The sequence below is a fragment of the Nomascus leucogenys genome, chromosome 11, assembly GCF_006542625.1.
Source record: "Nomascus leucogenys isolate Asia chromosome 11, Asia_NLE_v1, whole genome shotgun sequence".
Lineage (NCBI taxonomy): Eukaryota > Metazoa > Chordata > Mammalia > Primates > Hylobatidae > Nomascus > Nomascus leucogenys.
In genome coordinates, this window is record NC_044391.1 from 29,320,849 (window position 1) to 29,341,058 (window position 20,210).

Genomic DNA, 20,210 nt, shown 5'->3' on the forward strand with positions numbered 1-20,210 from the left:
AGAGGAAAAAACAAACTCAGATACTTTTCATTCCAAAGTAAAAACTTTTGACACACCCTTCCAAGCCTTATATACATACCTATATATGATATGTGTGTGTATATATATTCATCTTTTTAAAACAGTAAGTTTTGGGTTTAAATCTTCCATAGTACTAACTAATTGACTGCTTTGTCCTTTAACTTAAGATCTCTGAAGCCCTTGTTGAAGAACTGATGCTGTTTTGGGCTGATATAAATAGGGTGACAAAAATACTTTAGTTATGTTTTAAAAAATGCATTTACTTTAGATGAATCTTATGAGGTTATAGGTCTTTTAAAAGTACAAGACCTTTTATAGTCAAACCTTGGATAAATATAATGCCTAGAAAATGTATTATATCTGTTATTATGGACATTATTAAGGTAAATGAATCTTTTCCAGGGGTTGCAGTGTGTCATTGAATCCTAGCACAATACAAAGGGACTGAAACTGACTAGACCCAGCTTTATGAGGTTTGGGAGTGAGGCAGGAAAGACATAGCTGAGTTAGATGCCAGACCTAAGTCACTATGGATGTCATTAAGCTCACTGTCTTTACCCAAGAACTTCCTCCTGACAATGCTTTTCCTTTTTGCTCACAAGACCAGACGTTCTAATGAATTTTTCTTTAGCATTTTCCAGCTTATCCTAAGATAATTCACAAATATTAAAACATCTATGATGTCCCTATTGAAGAGAGTTCATCAAATACCTCATGATTTGATTAAATACTTCATCAAATCTAAGACACCATCATAAATTGTGCCATTATTTTAAGTGGTGCCAAGAAAAAAGATGCTGCCAATTAAACAACAACAAGCCATTCATTTAAAATTGTATCCACATTTCAGGGCCAGGCGCAATGGCTCACACCTGTAATCCCAGCACTTTGGGAGGCTGAGGCAGGTGGATCACCCGAGGTCAGGAGTTCGAGACCAGCCTGGCCGACATGGTAAAACCCCATCTCTACCAAAAATACAAAAATTAGCCAGGCATGGTGGCAGGGGCCTGTAATCCCAGCTACTGGAGAGGCTGAGGCAGGAGAATCGCTTGAATTGGGGAGGCGGAGGTTGCAGTGAGCCAAGATCCTGCCGTTGCACTCCAGCCTGGGCAACAAAAGCGAAACTCCATCTCAAATAAAATAAAGTAAAATAAAATAAAATTTTATCCACATTTCAGAGATGTTAAAACGTAAAAAAGTTTCTTATAATAAATAAACCGTGGCATTTATTTAACACCTACACATTTCATAGACAATATTCAGTCATATACCATGAACAGATTTTTAGCGCCCACTGCATAATAGGTTATGAACAGAGAAGTCCCAAATTAGAATGGATATCTTCGACATTTAATTCATTTATTTATTTTTGGATTGAAATAAGAACAAAAGTGTTCATATTTTAACATGTATGTTTCTATAGAGAATATTCTGTTTCCATACCTTACATTGCAGTCTCTCAGTGGGAGCAGAAGCCTTCCATGTGATCTTGAGTGTCTTTATCTCGTTGTAATTTGTCCTCAGAGATAACAAAATTCTCAGTTAGACTGCCCTTTTACCTTAAGAAGCATGACTGAGTTCTTTCCTTTCATCTTCAGGCTGCCAGTTAGTGACTTAATTCAGTTTTAATAAATTCATCAGGCTTGGAAAATGCAGATTCATTCCAATTTATGTGTATTGTATCTTTTGCTGGGCCAGTCTAATCACCAGATTTTACAGATGAAGAATGTGAAACTCAAGCCAGTTAACTGGTTCGTTCCTAATCATTCAGAAGGGGTTTTTTCCCTGTCACAGACAGTCTGTCCGACACAAAGTCCAGTTCTCTTGAAGTCTCCTTTAGTCTTAACAGATCCAAATATGTTCTTTCAGTTGCCTGAGAAATCCATTCTCTTCTAAATTTTCTGAAATCAAAATTCATCCTCTTTTTAACATTCTGCCCCGTATTGGCAGATCCTGTTTGGTTTCCAAATTTAGAGTCATACATTTTTCCCTAGGGAAGAGAAAAAGATATCCCCCATTTATCCACAAGAGTAATCTGCTACCTGGAATATATACATAGAACCACTACTTGGTCAAATATAAATTAGCTCTAAGTGGGAGAAGGTAAGGGAACAACCTTTCATAGACTCCCATCCTTTCCCCTTCGAATTTTTACCTTGAATTATCTTGTTTTCTTGCTTTAAAATGGATTATCTGTAAAGCACGTGATAGAAACGGAAAGAAACATAAAATAAATGTTTAAAATGTGAAATTTTGATTAAGTTAAAGAATCACACTGAGCTTCTGCAAGAAAGTATGGGATCCTATCATCATTGGTGGAATCAGTTTACCCAGCTATGTCCTAAATGATTATGGTTTATTGAGCCACCTCTGAGCACCTCCCCTTCTTCCCCAGTGTCCTGCTTCCTTGGGCCAAAAATAAACCTGTTAGCTGGAAAACAAGCTAGATGAGTGTATTAGTCCATTCTTGCATTGCTATAAAGAACCGAAGACTGGGTAATTTATAAAGAAAAGAGGTTTAATTGGCTCACAGTTTCACAGGCTGTACAGGAAGCATGATGCTGGCATCTGCTCAGCTTCTGGAGAGGCCTCAGGATACTTACAATCATGGCAGAAAGCAAAGGGCAAGCAAGCACTTCACATGGCCAGAGCAGAAGGAAGAGAGAGATAGCGGGGAGGTGCCACACACTTTTTTTTTCTTTTTGAGATGGAGTTTTGCTCTTGTTGCCCAGGCTGGAGTGCAATGGTACAATCTTGGCTCACTGCAACCTCTGCCTCCCAGATTTAAGAGATTCTCCTGTCTCAGCCTTCTGCTGGGATTACAGGCACTCGCCACTATGCCCAGCTAATTTTTGGTATTTTTAGTAGAGATGGAGTTTCACCATGTTGGCCAGGCTGGTCTCGATTTCCTGACCTCAGGTGATCCGCCCACCTTGGCCTCCCAAAGTCCTGGGATTACAGGCGTGAGCCACTGTGCCCAGCTGCCACACGCTTCTAAACAACCAAATATTATGAGACTTCACTATCATAATGACAGCACCAAGGGGAATGGTGTTAAACCATGAGAAATTGCCCCCTTATCCAATCACCTCCCACCAGGCCTCACCTCTGACATTTACAGTTTGACATGAGATTTGGTGGGGACACAGATCCAAACCATATCAATGAGGCTGGGCAAGGCTTGACATAACCCAGAAAAAACTTTTTGCTGAAAAAGCAGAAAAAGCTTGACTAGCCTTAAAGGAGGTGGAATACAGAAGGCATTAATTAGGAATGGTCCTAGAGGGAAACATACAAGGGCTTCTGAGAAGATGGTCTAAGAATGAGATAGAAAGGAGCAAAGTTGATATGTGAGGTATAGTCCCTAACGGCATTTCTGAAATGACTGCTTTTGGCAGAAGACACCCTTATTCTGCAATTTAGGAGAACATTTCCCATTAAGTCATCTGGGTTTTTTTGCTCCCCCCATAAAAATAGTTCTTTTCTTAGAGTGGGAGACAAACAAGTCTAAGTTTAAATGTTTAAAATCCTACTCATATTTCTGAACCACTTTCTTATCAGTTATAATTGTAGATCTTTCACTTACTAGGTAACTGAGGTTTGTATTTTTGATCTTGAAATGTGATGCCAGACCCAAACCATATTCTTTGAAATCATCAGGTTAATGCGTCCTCAGCAAGAAATGTGACCCCCTACTAAGATGATTTCCCTTAAAAAATGTGGGACATTTAGCCATTCCAATTTCACCAAATGTAGATTTAATGTATTGAGGTCGGGTGCTGTGGCTCACGCCTGTAATCCTAACACTTTGGAAGGCCAAGGCAGACAGATTACTTGAGCTAAGGAGTTTGAGATTAGCCTGGGCAACATAGTAAAACCCCATCTCTACCAAAAATACAAAAAATTAACTGAGTGTGGTGGTGTGCGTCTGTGGTCCCAGCTACTAGGGAAGCTGAGATGGGAGGATCACCTGAGCCTGGGAGGCGGAAATGGCAATGAGCAAAGATCATGCCAACGCATTTCGGCCTAGGTGACAGAGTGAGACTCTGTCTCAAAAAAATAGAAAATAAAATATATTGAGACAAGTTTGTGATGTGTGTGTGTGTGTGTGTGTGTGTGCATGTCCAAATGGACAATGATATTTGCAAAGAACTTAGATGTGCTTTTTCTTTGTATTATAGTAAAGGACATAGCTAAATTCAAAGCTGCTTTTAATCACAAATAAAAATAAGAAATTATCTTCAGAGAGACAAATCCAATAAATAAATAATTACATAAAAATAAAAATTCAAATAACATTGTAATTACAAAGCTCTAACATTTTATTGATATTGCAAACATTTTTGGTAATATAAACAGGAAAAATGATTTTAAAAAATTGAATTATATTATGGCTTCATTTCCTGTTTTCATTACTCATTAAAACCTTGATAAGTATGGAGAATAAAATGAGCTATATAATTACAATGTGTCAAAGATTCCTTTAGATGCCATCTACATTAACTGCAAGACTATTTTAAAATGAAGTATGTGTGCCAGGTGGCTGATAGGAAATTCTTAGATCAACAACCATTTTTTTTGTAGAATTTTTCTGTTCTTTAGCTAACAATAAGAACATAACTACCAAGATAACATTTATTGAGTGCTTACTATGTTCCAGGCACTAAGCTAGGCCTAGCTTTAAAAGTATTATTTTATTTACATCATAAGATGTAAGAACCCCATGAGCCAGGTATGATTATTATCTTCATTTTATACACATCGTATCATGTGCTTAGCTGTGTGTCTTCTGTGTGCCTTCTGAGTAGAGGGTTTTAGGCAAGGGCTAAAAGAATTCTGGTAGTTATATATGATAGTTTAGCATAATAAGAAATTATGGCCAGATGTGGCGGTTCACACCTGTGATCCCAGCACTTTGGGAGGCTGAGGCGGGCGGATTGCTTGAGGTCAGGAGTTCAAGGCCAGCTTGGGCAACATGGCAAAATTCCATCTCTACAAAAAATACAAAAGTTAGCCAGGTGTGGTGGTGCATGCCTGTTGTCCCAGCTACTCAGGTGGCTGAGGTGGGAGGGTTACCTGAGCCTGAGAGAGAGAGGTTGAAATGAGCCATGATTGTGACACTGCACTCCAGCCTGGGCAACAGAGTGAGACCCTATCTCAAAAAAAAGAAAGAAATTATATGAAAAGCTAATTTTATTCCCAGTGTTGGACAGAGTGACAGTTTGCTGCTAACAATGGGCTCTATGCTATTTAATAAATTTTCCCCACCCTATACAAAATTCCATTCCTAATACAATGTTATTCTATTCTAAATTTTAAAACCTTTGCAGAAAATTATTTTACATGTGTGGTATGTGCAAAGCATTCTTTCTAGTAATATATGTAGGACATGTTCAGTTTAGAAAAATGTAAAGAAGCCCAGAGATGAAAATAAAAGTCATTCTTTATCCCAGTAACCACAAGGAACCACTATTAATGTTTTGGCATGTGTCCTCTCGCTTGTTTTTATATATGCATGTGTAAATATATATTTACATTCAATTAGAAACATACTTTACAGTTGAGTTTGGTTTTTCTGGTTTTTCAAATTCACTTGACAATATATCATTGACATTTTCTTATGTCATTAAAATTTCTTCCACATAATTCTAACAATAACACAAAATTCCATTATATGGATATACTCTATTAGACTAATTTCTTAATGTTGGATATTTAAGTAGGTGGAGGAAACTTTAAATATAAATAGCTAAAGTCTTACTCATGCTATAGGCCTCAGATCTTTAATGATTAAAAAAATGTGCCAGCAAAAGCCTTGGACTAAAGCTCTATTGATCTGAATTTTAATCTAAAATTGCAGGGCTGAAGGTGGCCTCAGAGGAATATAGTCCATTTTTCTATTTTCAGATAGGACTATATCACTATCCTAGATATATGTCTCTAGAAACTATTCTTGAATGTAATGAGAGCAGAAGATTTCATAACACTGCCCAGTGTAGCATTACAGTGACTTGGTCCTGTAGCACAGACTCTGGAAGTAAACAAACCCTAAGACCAAATACCAGGTAAAGGACTTTGACCTTGGACTTTGACCTTGACTTTTCTACCTTCTCATTCTTGGTTTCTATCAGTCTTGCAGGGTATCTGTGAAGATTCCATGAGATAAAATACATAGAGTGCATAGCAGTGTGAATGCTGAGCATATGCTTTTATTTACTTTGTTCCTCTTAAATCTTTAATTAATTTCCTTACATTCTTTCTATGATGAAAAATCCCCAAACACCAATATCTATGGCACTAAATATACCTGAAGGCCATGACTAAGCCCTCCTTGAACTTCTTCTGCAAACTAAATAAAGCTAAATCATTTGACTTTTTCTAGCATCTACATTCATAATTCTTTATTAAATGTAAGACCATCCTAAATTGTGGGACCCCAAATTAGGCAGGATTTATTATAATTGCTCTGGGTGGTGATAGAGATTGTGGTGTAAGGTATAAGAGTACACCTTATTTATTGTTATGTTGATGCCACTATAGCAAGAACTTGCTGGATTCTTATTTTAATTTCTTTCTTTCTCTCTCTCTTAACTTCTCTTTTTCTTTCTTTCTTTCTTTCTTTCTTTCTTTCTCCTTTCCTTCTTTTCATTTTGTTTTTTTTTTTTTGCAGACATGGGATCTCACTCAGGCTGGAGTGCAGTGGCACTATCATAGCTCAGTGCAGCCTCAAACTCCTGGAATCAAGTGATCATTCTGCCTCAGGCTCCCAAATAGCTGGGACTATAGCCATGCACCACCATGCTTGGCAAGTTTTTAAATTATTTTTTTAGACACGGGGTCTTAATATGTTGCCCAGGCTGGTCTCAAACTTCTTGTCTCAAGCAATCCCTCCTGCCTCAGCCTCCCAAGTTGTTGGGATTACAGGTGTGAGCCACAATGCTTGGCTTGAATTCTTAAAAAGAACTTACGATGTAAGTTCTATGACGTAAGTAAGTAACTCGGGTTGTACTTGTAGGCCATCATGACAAGGATGACTACTTTTCTGTGCTGTACTTATTTCTTGGTTCTGATTCTTTATCTTACTTAGAAGCAGCTCCTTCATTGTTTCAAGTTGGTTTCATTAATTTGAGTCAGTTTTACTCCTATGGTATTATCTATACACTCTTTCTTTTTAGTTACTTGTTTTGTTAATTTTGATTACATTTAGAGGCAAATGAATTTATGTGTACTTCCTCAGATCAACGTGAAACCATCTCACATCTATGTGGTAAAGTATAGCTATGACATAGAAATAAAGGGTACCTCTTTTTAAGCAGTTTTCTCTTAATGTAAGTCCTGAAATTGTCTTCACACTTAGAAGTTTGAGTAGATTTTAGTATGTCATCTGTGTGGATTATGAATTTGTAGGCTTTGGGTCTGAAAGCTGTAATTATCAATGCTTGAAAGACATCTGTGAAGGTGAGGATATGGAGACAATTAGCCAAAAGTTAGATATATAATTACCACACCCTGACTTCCTATCAGGAACTCTGGATATTTAAAACAAATTAGGACCTTTAGACAGGCCCTTCTCTTATCAGGGTGCATCATCGGGTTGCCTTGAATGTAGGTAATCAATCTCTTAGGCAGTAAGTGTCCTCTCTTGCATATACTATTAGCTCACAGGTCTTTCAGAGACCAACGTGGAAAAGATCCATGCCTCTCAATTATATCCCTGGCTCTTGCTACAGAGGGAATTTTTATAGTGAAGAAAAAACACTGGGGAAAAAAGTCACCCAATTTTTATAGTGAAAGAATCAGAAGACCTAGCTTCTGCTTCTAGTTTCTCATGTGCTATCTGTGACTCCAGCCAAGGTTGTGGGCCTCCATTTCCCCATCTGTCAAATGGAGACAGCACACATGTTCTAACGTCACAGAATTGTTGTGGTGAAACAAAAAGGCCATAGATGTGAAAGCGCTTTTAAAAGTTCTGTGAAGTTTCTGTAAAACCCAGGAAATAGGGAAAAAATCATGCAGAGTCACATCATTTCCCCGGAATTTTGAACATTTGTTTCTCTTCCCATCTATGGCTAAGTATTACACATATATGTTTTGATATTTATGAAACCATTGAGTACATAGTTACACTATGAATAGTTATGACTGGAAAGTATTGAGAAAAATGACAAAATTCCTTGTTATTGATAATTAACAAAGGAGCTAATCCTTTCAAGGGTAAAGCTACTTAGACCTGGCTCACAGCACTTACGCTCTAACTGATTTTCTTTAAAGAAAACTCCTGAAGAGTTTTCTAAGAAGAAGTGAAGCGAGATTGGACCCTGAGTACAGAAAGTGGGCAGCTAAAGCTTCTTTCCTCAATAACAAGTTTAAGTGCCTTATTTATTTTTGTATTATTAAGTGACACTTGTAAAAATACTTTGTTGAGTAATGATGCTGTGGCAAAACTAAAGTTTATTTAGGACACTGCTCCGCCCAAGGTGAGCAATTAAAGCAGGTATGTAAACCTACTCCCCTGGGCTCCTCCACTCAACCACTTAAGTAAGTAGTGCTAGAAATGAAAAAGGGTGTGGGGCAAGGCACATGGCATGGCTGGGGGTGAGAAGAAGTTGGAAGGGGAAGAGGAGGCCCCATAAAAGAATGAAAAAAAGTGTGAAGGTTGGTAGGAAATCTATAACTAAAAATGGATTCTAACTGCTGATGACTGATATCACTATATCAAGTTAATACAAATTAAGATGGCATAAGATTGATTAAAAAACAAACAACAAAAAAATTCTTTTTCCCGCATGGTATAATAATAACCACCTTATTTTAATTGTAGCCAGGAAGGGTTGTTTGCTCATGTGATCAGGTTTCCTCACTTCCCACACCTGGGGACGTATCAGCTAATATTGATTTAGCACTAATTTATACCTGATGGTCAGGACCAACTAGAATGGAGAAAAACTGGTACAAATTAGAGGGGCTTTGTGGTCCCAGAAAGCAGTTTGGGCTGCGACTATTGTGTTATCAATACAAATCACTTTTTCTAGGAGGAAATGGAAAGAAATTTTTCAAGGACCCATATCTATTCTCAGCTGCTGTACTGCTAGTGTGCTCAAGATTTTGTTTAAAAATGTTAGGAATGGATAAGATCAAGTTGCATTCTTAGATTTTACTATGTTTAGTTTATTAATCTGGGAGCTAAGCAAACTAGAAGCAGAACAGGCTTTAAAATATCTGACTCATTATTATATTATAAATAATAACTGTTAGCCAGTCAGGTCCATTTCCCTTTTCCTCAATGAAATTTGCTATAATAAAAAAAATCTATAACCTAGTCTTATATTTTTAAACACCACTGTAGATTATTTGGAACCATAGAATTAGATACCAATCATGTGAAATGAATAGACCTCTTAGATTTTTTTTAAAAAAATTCTACAGGTAGAATTTTAAAAGCTGTTTTCTTTTGGTAATTTCCATGAAGTGATGTCAGGTATCAATGTTTCTATGTATTTGGCTGAAAATGGAGATGATATTTTGGGCCTGCAATTATACTTGGTAAACTTTCATTTATTTCAAATCTACTGTTTTGCAAATTTGCCTGATCATAAAGATCACCTGAGGAACTTGTTAAAAATTATACAATCCTAAACCTCCCACCAGCAGACCAGCTGAATTAGACTCTCCAGGAAAGGGGACTGAAATCTGTATTTTTAGCAAGGGACCCAGATATGCCTGATGATCTGACACGTTTGGAAAATACAGTTTTGTTTCCTTATCATATTCCTCATGATGCCAGAGCTCTTCAACCCTATATTCGCTTCTGACTATCTTACTCTCCACTGATTGCACTGTTTTCTACTCCACCCTACCTGTATTAATTTGTTTTGTGCTGCTGTAACAGAATACCATGGGCTGGATAATTTAAAATGATACTACAGACTGGGTAATTTATAATGAACAGAAACTTACTGGCTCACAATTCTGGAGGCTGTGAAGTCCAGTATCAAGGTGCCAGCAGTTGGTGAGGTTCTTATTGTGGCATCATCTCATGGCAGAAGGTGTCACATGCTGGAAGAGCAAAAAGAAAGAGAGAGAGAATGAATAAGGGGGGTGAACCCCCTCCTGCAATAGTGAACCCACTCCCATGATACTGGCAATAATCCATTCATAAGGGGAGAGTCCTCATGACCTAATCACCACTTAAAGGTGCCACCTCTTAATACTATTACGATGACAATTAAATTTCAACATGAGGGGGTGGGGGCAGAAAGAAAGAAAAAAAATTCAACGTGAGTTTTGAAAAGGACAAACATTCAAACCATAGCACCATCTAAGAAGTAAGGCACACTTAATCAGCCACTATGGCCTTTTGTAGCAGTGAGTGTCTGCTATGGTGGTAGTGGAAAGCAAGTCTTGGGCAGGGAGGTAAGGGATGGAATGAAGGGTTGGAAGTATGGTTCAGAAAAGTCTTTCAAGAGATTCTGATCTTCTCCTTGACAATTGGTTTGCAGATGACTTTGCTACCTTCTGAAGTGGCCACACTCAACTTCCCTTTGCTCTATCCAAAACTCTGTGTTACTTTTGACCTCTTATCCTCCTTCCTTCCTGTAGTAGAAGGGGAAACATTGTGCCTTTTTGTCAATGTTGTGCTCTTGATCAAATCCTTTAATGCCAATGGAAACTAAATCTATTAATCTTCCTCCCCATTCAAACACTTCTTGATTTTTTTCTCCTTTGGCTTCTTTAGCTTATGGGTATATCAATAGGAATATTTTCTCTTTTCTTTTTTCTTTTTTTTTGAGACAGAGTGCAATGGTGTGATCTCGGCTAACCACAACCTCCGCCTCCCGGGTTGAAGCGATTCTCCTGACTCAGCCTCCCAAGTAGCTGGGATTACAGCATGGGCCACCACGCCCGGCTAATTTTGTATTTTTAGTAGAGATTGGGTTTCTCCATGTTGGTCAGGCTGGTCTCAAACTCCTGACCTCAGATATTCTGCCCGCCTTGCCCTCCCAAAGTGTTGGGATTACAGGTGTGAGCCACCGCACCTGGCCTCTCTTTTCTTTTAAACTAAACTAATGTGTACTTTCTTTGGCTCTGCTCAACCCCAAGATCCCATTTTATATCATGCCTTATTCTAAGTGTTAAACTCTTAAAAGGAATATTCTGCATTGATGCATCTACCTTCATACTCATCTTGTTAACTTAGTTGTAATCTGGCTTCGATTGGGCCATATTTTATGGACACTATTGGCTTGAAGATGATCAGTGATGAGATCCAGTGCTTTTTGCTTAGCTCTTAACCTGCTTTCCCATTCAGCAGCATGTGACATTGCTTATCACCTTATCCTTTTAAAAGCTGCATCAATTAGTGGTCATTTGACATAACAGCAGAAACCTACTCAAATTATTGACATGACGAAAGGGATCTGAGTTTAACACTATAGGAAACTCTCCCACAGAAAGTATAGTAGAACTGTACAAGGACTGGAATAATAAACAATGAAGCCATCAGCAACAAGTAAAGTTATAACAAGTAATTATTGAACACGTGGTATATCCTAGGAACTACATAGGTGTTAAGTGATCAAGTAGTGAACAGAAGAGACAAACAAGGTTGCTGCCTCTAGAGACTTTACAATCTAGTAGGAAAGACTTGCCATTAGGAGGTAAACAAATGTGTATTGACAACTTTTAATGAGCAAAATAGATGGAAAAAACTGACTTAATGATAGATTATTATAGATTATTAGTGATGGGTGAGGACTCAGGAAGGACATTCTAAGACATGGCATTTCAAGGGAATTGAGGAGCAGGGAGGTAGAAGTGATTTAGGCTGAGGATACACCTGTATGCAGGTCATGCAGGAGTGTTTCGGGGGAAGTGAAAGGAGGCATTGTGGCTAGAACTGAGAAGGGGAGGAGAAGAGTAGAGCAAAAGTAGTCAGGCCAGGTCCGGCCTTTTAAGCTATTTTAAGGAATTTGGATTTCATTGCAAAGTTATTGGAAGAAACCAAATCTTTTTTTTTTTTTTTTTTTTTTTTGAGATGGAGTCTCACCCTGTTGCCAGGCTGGAGGGCAGTGGCACGATCTCGGCTCACTGCAACCTCCACCTCCCTGGTTCAAGCGATTCTCCTGCCTCTGCCTCCCGAGTAGCTGGACTACAGGCACGTGCCACCATGCCCAGCTAATTTTTGTATTTTTAGTAGAAACGGGGCTTCACCATGTTGGCCAGGATGGTCTCGATCTCTTGACCCCCCAGAGTGCTGGGATTACACGCGTGAGCCACTGCGCCCGCCCGACACTTATCATTTTTAAGCAGGAAACGTGGCTCAACATATTTCCAAGTTTACCCTGACTAATAAGTAGAAACTAAATTAAAGAAGGCAAGAGTAGAAGCTGGGAGACAAGTTGAGTAGCTGCAGCAATAGATTAGGTAAGAGATGACAGTAGTTTGACTTAATGTAATAGCAGAAGAGATAGAGAGAAGTGGATGGATTAGACATCTAATTATTAAGAACAAATGAGAGGACTAGCTGATGGGTTGGAGGGGGTGATGGTGGGAAGAAAAATGAGAAATCAAAAATATTGTCTAGGTTTATTGTTTGGAATAACTGAATAGATGGTGAAACCATTTACTGAAATGGGGAAAAATGGGGACAATTTTCTCAGAGGTTAAGAGAAAGCAGGAATATGGAAATTAAGATTTTAGGCCCATTTTAGACACATTCATTTCAAGTATTCATGGGGACTTGACGTATCAAGCAGGTAACTGGATATGCAAATATGAATCTTGGAGGAAATGTCTGGGCTGGAGAGTTTCATTTAGGAGTTGCCAGCATTTTGTAGTATTTAAAGCCATGAGAATGTCTAAGATTACCAAGAAGGTGAGTTTATAGAGAAGCAAGCAGAGAATAGAGCCCAATTTTTAGAGGGAACTAGAGGAGGAAGAACCTGAAGAGCACTGAGCAGTAGTGGTTAGAGAAGTAGGAAACAGAACAGGTGAGTACAGTGTCCCAGACTCCTATAGAAGAGATTTTTTTTAAAGAATTGAGCCTGACCAGCAATGTGGAAAACTGCTGAAAGCTGGAATAGGAAGAGATCCCAGAACTATCCACCGGGTCTGGCAATATGGAGGCAGTTGATATTGATTAGCAGTTTTCAGTGGCATGAAGCCAGATTGGAATAGACTAAATAGGAAAATAGTAGATTAATAGGATTAAATAGGATATCAGAAGTAATATGTAGACATCTCTGTCAAGAACTGTTGCTGTGACAAGATCAAAGAATTTGGACCGCAGATGGAAAGGGATGGCAGAAGAATCTTTGTTTTGCCTTTTAAAAGAAATGTTGGCATAACAGCATGTTCAAACATTACTGGGAAAAATCAATAATTTGATGATGAAGAAGATGGAGATAATAACTGCAGAAATGAAGTTCTGAGAGACAAGAGGGACGGAATTTAAATCAGAAGTGGAGAAGATGGCTTTTGATAGGAAAGGAGAACATGTATTACCTGTACAGAAAGGAAAAAGAAATTGATCCAAATGTTGAAAAAATCATAGATTTGATGGTGGGACTATAGTGGAGATGTATCAGCAGGAATGGGTCTGGAGTCAGGGTGGTTTTGGAGGATTCAATAAAATGCATAAGAAACAAAATAATCATCATGGGAAAGTGAACTTCCTCTCAGGCTCTCTCCCTCTTTCTGGTCACCTGGTGTGATTTCTCCTTCTTTCTGTAAGTCACTTCATTCTTTTCTCTCAGAAGGCAGGTTTCCTCTGCTTCTCTGTGCCCATGACAGAAAATGGCCACTCTATGCACAATTCTTTATAGAAAAACATTTTATTTCTTAATTTCAGATTCCCAAAGGAGAAAATTTAATTGGCCCAGCTTTAGTCAGTTGTTGAACTCAGGTGAAATCAACCATGGCCAGAGGGGCAAGGTTATTTGGTACATACATAGCTGTCAGGCCCAAACCCTCTATGTGTTGAGGGAGGATTGGTTTTCAGAGAAGAGGGATATTAGTTTGTCAGATGACCCACGAAGCAGCTACCAAACTTATTTTCTGAGACCCTGAACTCTATTTTGTTAGGGAGTACTTCTGCCCTGCCTTCTTTTCTAGTATTGTTTTCTTTCGGTTTTTTTGTTTTGTTTTTTACTTTTCCCTCCATGACTCATGTATAAATTTTCACAATTTTGTTTTTCACCTTCTTTTCATTTCTATGCTTTTCTCATTTGCCAAATTCATTTGTGACCATGGCTTCAACTACCATATGGACATGGATAGCCCCCAAATCTGTATCTCTTGTCTTCTCAACTTCACTGTCATTTAAAAGCTGTCTCCATTTGAATATTCTCTGGTTATTTTATTTATAGCTGAACTCATTATCTTTTCACCAAACCTCCTCCTTCTCTTAGCTGCCTTGTTTGTGTTAAAGCCATGACTGTCTTCTCAGGCATCCAAGCTTGAATCTTCAGAACTGTCCGGTGTTCTCTTTTCAAAGTCCACATGATCATCAGCTGAGAAGGAGCACGACTTTCACCTTATTTCACTCTCCATGTCCTTTGTCATTCCCCTAACTCAAGCTACCTAAACTAATGTGGAGTATTCTCTAAACCTTCTACATCATCTTCCAACCATCAATCTCTAATTCATGTTTTAAGCTATTCTTGCATTAATCTTCATAAAGCACAGCTCCACTCATGTTCTCTCCACCCATTCAAGAATCTTCAACAGCTCCTCACTGCATATCCAATAAAGTGCAGACCTTACCTGGCAACAAAGGGCCTTCATGACCTGTCATCAACAGGCTAAGACTTATCTTCCATTAACCATCAGCCAAAGGCAAACTGTTCGGTCATCTTCTGCCTGGTTTTGTGCATTCCTACCTACATGACTTCTTCATACTCTTCTTCCTGAAGCCTTTTCTCAAGTGAGCTTTCCTTTCCCTCACTTCCATAATACTCTATTTACATCTTTTTTATGTAAGGCAAATCTGTAGATATGGCTTTAGCTTTGTCAGCATATCTTTTTACTCCTATTTACCAAGGTGTGAGAACAGGTAAACCCTACTGAATGTAAAACAGTGTCTGACACTTCAAAAACATTCAATAATTAACCTGATAAGGAGTTGCTATGGCTTGATGCTAGTATTGTTGCTACTAAGCCCCCATTTAGCCTTATTAGGGGCATTAATATGGACCTTTTCAATAAGATGCTGAGTAGGGCACTCTGAAAATTGTGTTTCAAAAAGTTTAAAATAATAAAAAGAAACTTCTCTAGTCCAGCACTGCTGATGAATTGATGGCACCCTAACAACAGTCCCTCGGCACACTTACTCATGTGGCAAAAAATAAGATTTGACCACATAGGAAGAAACCTATGACATACTTTAATGACTTTAAACTCTCATTAAAAAAATAACATTATGATAATCGAACATATTCCCTTCATAGCACTACTGTTGCTTTCAGGTATTATGAACACTCTGTTTGGGACTAAAACAAATAGAATGTCACAGCATGGAAAGAGAATATTTATAGTTCTTTGGCCCCCAAGTTTTACCTGTGAATGTGCTGACTTTATACAATATAGTCTTTTAGTTAAATGGTGAGAGTATTATGCATCAGCTTAAGATGCATTGGAGGTGCCACTGGCATCATAGTTGGCGATTGGAGCTGCTATGGAGATGAAAACTGAAAAACCAGTGGTTTTCATTACTGTTTTCTATTTTTGAGAAGTAACTGTACACTTATTCTGGATGACCTTACCAGTTAAAAATAAAATATCTATTACTATTGCTTCTTCTGAACTTCTTTTAGAAACAAAGTTTTCATTATTTACATATAATAGTCTTGTCTACTTAATTATCATTTATTTTCAGTTCCTTTACACAGGCCTCTTGAAAATAGCTCTTCTTAATAGTGAGATAGAACTAAATACCAATCGGCAGATGTCACTCCTTAAGTGATCCTCTTCAGTTTTCTCTGTTTATTTCAGTTGTCCTTTTTTTTAATGCCTTTTCTCCATTGCCAGTTCTATTTTCCTTTTTTTGAAGATAGGTTCCCACTCTGTCACCCAGGCTGGAGTGCAGTGGCGCAGTCATAGCTCACTGTAACCTCAAACTACTGGGCTCAAGCAGTCCTCTGCCTCAGCCTTGTCAGTAGTTGGGAATACGCCTGGCCCCCATTTTCCATTTTCAAGCTCTGATGAGCCTCCAGGAGCCACTAGGTCTAACAACCATAATACAAGGTATTCTATCTTTTTGAATGGCAGCTTCAATACAAATATCTGTGTGGTTTACAGTAGCCACATCAGATATTTTTCTACTCTGCGACTATGCTTTTGTAGCAGAGATACACCTGTTAGATTTTTTTTTCCTGAGGAAAAGCACAAGTTTTAGTTCATAAGATAAACACTGGCTAAAATTTGCCACTCTTAACAACATTAAACAAATATTTATTGATCATCTACCATACACTAAGCACTGTTGTGGAGATTCAGCAGTTATAAAACTGATAAAAAGTCTTCACTTCATGGCTGTTCTATTCTAGACAGACAAAACAAAAAATAATTATAATATATTAGGTTTGGATGCTGATAAGTACTCTGGAAAAAGAGTAGGATAAAGAGCAGGAAAAGCCAAGGGGTGCTTACAATTTTTAAAAAAGTGTTCAGGAAAGCTCTCATCATAAAGGTGGTGACATTTGAGTAAAGACCTGATGGAAATGAGTGAGCAAGCCATGTGGATATCTGGGCAAGAACCTCTCAGGCAGAGGGAACACCTAGTGCAAAGGTGCACGTAGGCTGTCACAAGCAGTAAGGAGTTTAATTTAAGCATCTGCCAGGCACAAAAATTCAGTCAAGGCTTTTTTGTTGTTGTTTCTATTAGGAATCAATTTACAAGAGAGTTTAATCAGCTTAAGATGAACATCAGTGCAGATCTGTTTAGTGTTGTCTCCCAGCCATGACCTCATTGCAAATACTGACAGCCTGGACTGCCTCTCAGATTTAGATGGGCCTTGGATGCTCAGCCAGGCAAACCCAGATGGAGCTAGAAGAGGAAGGTTTTGGTAGCTCTGTGGGCTCTGTGGCTTCTTCATCTTATGATCTCTCCACATGGGGCTGCATATAAATCGTATGTAACCAATGATTCCAAGTTTTAATTTAACCTAAAATGTAGTCTATTACCATATTTGCACTAAGAAGTAAATAGAACAGAATTCTACCTCAGATTAGCTAATGGTAGATCCTTGTCCCACAGATAGCCATGGCATGGGTCTACTGAAACAGAAGTATTTCTCATGTTGCAAAATTGTGCCTTCAATTTTGTCTTCTTTACACAGGACAACATAGTAAGAGGTCATTGTTAACATTAAGTCTTATATAGGATTTTCAGAGATTGTTACACTTACATTCAACCAATATAGAAAATCGGCACTAGGCCTAACTACCCCATAGCTAGCATAGTAGCATAACAACGCTCTTCTAGCCTAGCAATCCACATCCCATTCTAGGGGGTTTCCAATTTACTAAGAACATTTTCTTAAAGCTTCTATATATCCTTGGAGCTTACTTTATCCTCAATAAGAATAAAATATTATCAAGAACTCAACAAATGGACATTTGAAAGCAGGCACTGAGTTTAATTTATTTTAGGCCACCTTTGATTTGTTTGAAGCCTGTATTCCTTAAATATGAAGATCAGTACTTACTTCATGAGAATAAAGGTTTAAGAGACAACCAAGGTTTCTATAGCAAAGAGAAATGACTGAACTTCTAGATTGGTCATAATGACTTACTAGTAACTGAAAATAGTATTTTAAGATCATACTAATTCTCTGTTTCTCTGTGTGGGTTATTTAGATCTGCTTTAGATGTCTAAGTCAGCTGTGGTAGATTTGAACAAACACAGAAAGTCCTTAAAATATGACTAGGTGTGTTGTTTTAGATCCAAATTAGGTATTGATCATTGTGATTGTCACCTAGTATAAATTTAGAATTATTGTAACCTAATGTGTTGAGGTTGTTCCATAAATATATTTAGGAGTAGCTAGAGATGACATTTCTATAATGCAACTATGCTGTAATCAAAGCAACAACTCAGAAATTTACCAGCATGTAAAAGAAAAACCTTAACTTTTTTTCTTCTTCTTCTTCTTTTTTTTTTTTTTTTTTTTTTGAGACAGGGTGTCATTCTGTCACCCAAGCTGGAGTGCAGTGGTGTGATCAAGGCTCGCTGCAGCGTTGATCTCCTGGCCTTTTGGGCTCAGGTGATCCTCCCACCTCAGCCTCCCTAACCGCGCCCGGCTAGTATTTTTGTATTTTTAGTAGAGATGGGGTTTTGCCATGTTGCCCAGGCTGGTTTCAAAATCCTGAGCTCAAGTGATCCGTCTGCCTTGGCCTCCCAAGGTGCTAGGATTACAGGCGTGAGCCACCGCACCTAGCTAGCTTTACATATTTTTAATCTGTCAGATTTTTGTTCTTGCTATTCTGAAAAAAGTCACTGAAAAGAAATCATTTATCATTCTTTTACACACAAAATAATGCAGTTTTTAAATTAATGAGATAGGCCAATTATATACAATTTGAAAGAGTAAAGTTTTTATTCATAATTAAAATATATGTTATTCTGGAAAACAAAAAAAAAAGTAGTGGTCTGTCTTCATTTGTAAAATTTCCTTTGAACTGATGGCAACTTATCTCACAGATGAGATTTGTGGGCCATTGTAAATACTCTACAAATTATGTACCCCACAGCTTTGAGCTGCCAGGTACTATAGCAGAAGGCTTCCTCAAGACTTTTGAGCTGGTCTGTCTGGCTGAAATTTTTAGCTCTCCATATACTAACTATGTGATCTCAGGCAAGACAGCTTATTTATGCCACAACTGAGACCACAGTAAGGATAATAATAGTATCTACCTTGTGGATTATATGAGGACTGAATGAATTAACACACATAATGTTCTTAGAATAGCGGCTGGCACATGGTGAATAAATGTTAGTTATTATTATAATATGTGGTAAAGTGAGGAACTATCGCTAGTTTTACTTGAAGTACCGCATGAAATTTTTGTATTTTTATTGAGTTTCATCAATTTTTTTACTGAACCTAGTATGCTTTCTGGTCTGAACACAAAAGGAAGAAAAGAAGGATGGCTCCTGTACGTGAAAGTGACCCCTGCCTATAGTGCCTGAAATCAGAGGAAGCTTGTCAATGTGGGCAGACACCACGAGTAGACCAATTTGACATTCTGCTTCTCTTTTAACCTCTTGAAAATTAATGAAAGTTATCCGATGAAGATCCTTACATTAATTGCTCCTGATTAAGGTTTAAAATCTTGGTTTACTGTGGGGTAAATTTAAGTTTTTGATAGTCATCCAAAATCTTTGTACCCTTTCAGTTTCATTGCAGAATAAAAAACAAATTTACCACAATGGATTATTACATTACATCTGGTATTTATTCCTCCCAAGAAGCTATCTGCTTCGGAAAAGGCAGGGGCGCCCTTCATTAATATATCTAACTGATGGTGTAATGACATAAAATTCCTTGTTGACCCCTGCTATTCAGTGTTATTATCTTGGAACATAGAATTTGATAATCTCTTTTCACTGCATAACTACAAATGTTAGGCTGTAAAAGTATTTTACTTTGTTCAATTCAGGTTCCAGACATTTCTCCTGATCACCAGAAGTTCTTTTGATTAATAAGGCTACTGGTCACGAAAACTCAGCTTACTAAAATTAGAGGGGAAGAGATCCAGTCTTCTGGTTCTAACTAAAACATCCCACCGGATGCAGGTGTACTTGCAAATTAAAGTTTGCCTCATGTGTCCTCTGTCTCAAGTCATACAGACGGCCCAGGAGGGTGGAGCCCCTGCAACCTGCCTAGCGGGGCGTTTGCCTGTCTGGGGGTGTCGGGACACGCGCAGGACATACACAGTCCCACTTTCCTAGTCTCGCTCTTACCTCAAGGCTGTCAACTTTTACGCTCCTCCCTGCGCGCACAGCCCCCACCTCACGCTGCCACCCCTCACGCCCCGCCTTCAAAGTAGGAGGCATCATTGTCACTGGACACTGCTTCTCTCACTCCTATTCCAGAACCAATCACTCGAGTTCTGGTGGGGAGCGCCTAAGCCAATGGAAATGCTCACTGCGGCAGCTGCCGGGTCCTGGGCGCTGGGAGGCGGTGCCG

At 38.4% G+C, this 20,210-nt stretch overlaps 1 long non-coding RNA gene across 1 annotated transcript; it reads right to left on the reverse strand.

Moving 5' to 3' along the window:
• Nucleotides 1-1,359: 1,359 nt before the first annotated feature.
• LOC101178760 lies at nucleotides 1,360-20,193 on the reverse strand. The gene is made up of 5 exons (XR_001116513.2): nucleotides 19,985-20,193; nucleotides 9,979-10,077; nucleotides 7,324-7,471; nucleotides 2,177-2,214; nucleotides 1,360-2,011 (listed from the first exon to the last, which is right to left on the reverse strand). It is a non-coding gene; the product is annotated as an uncharacterized LOC101178760 (long non-coding RNA).
• Nucleotides 20,194-20,210: the final 17 nt, after the last annotated feature.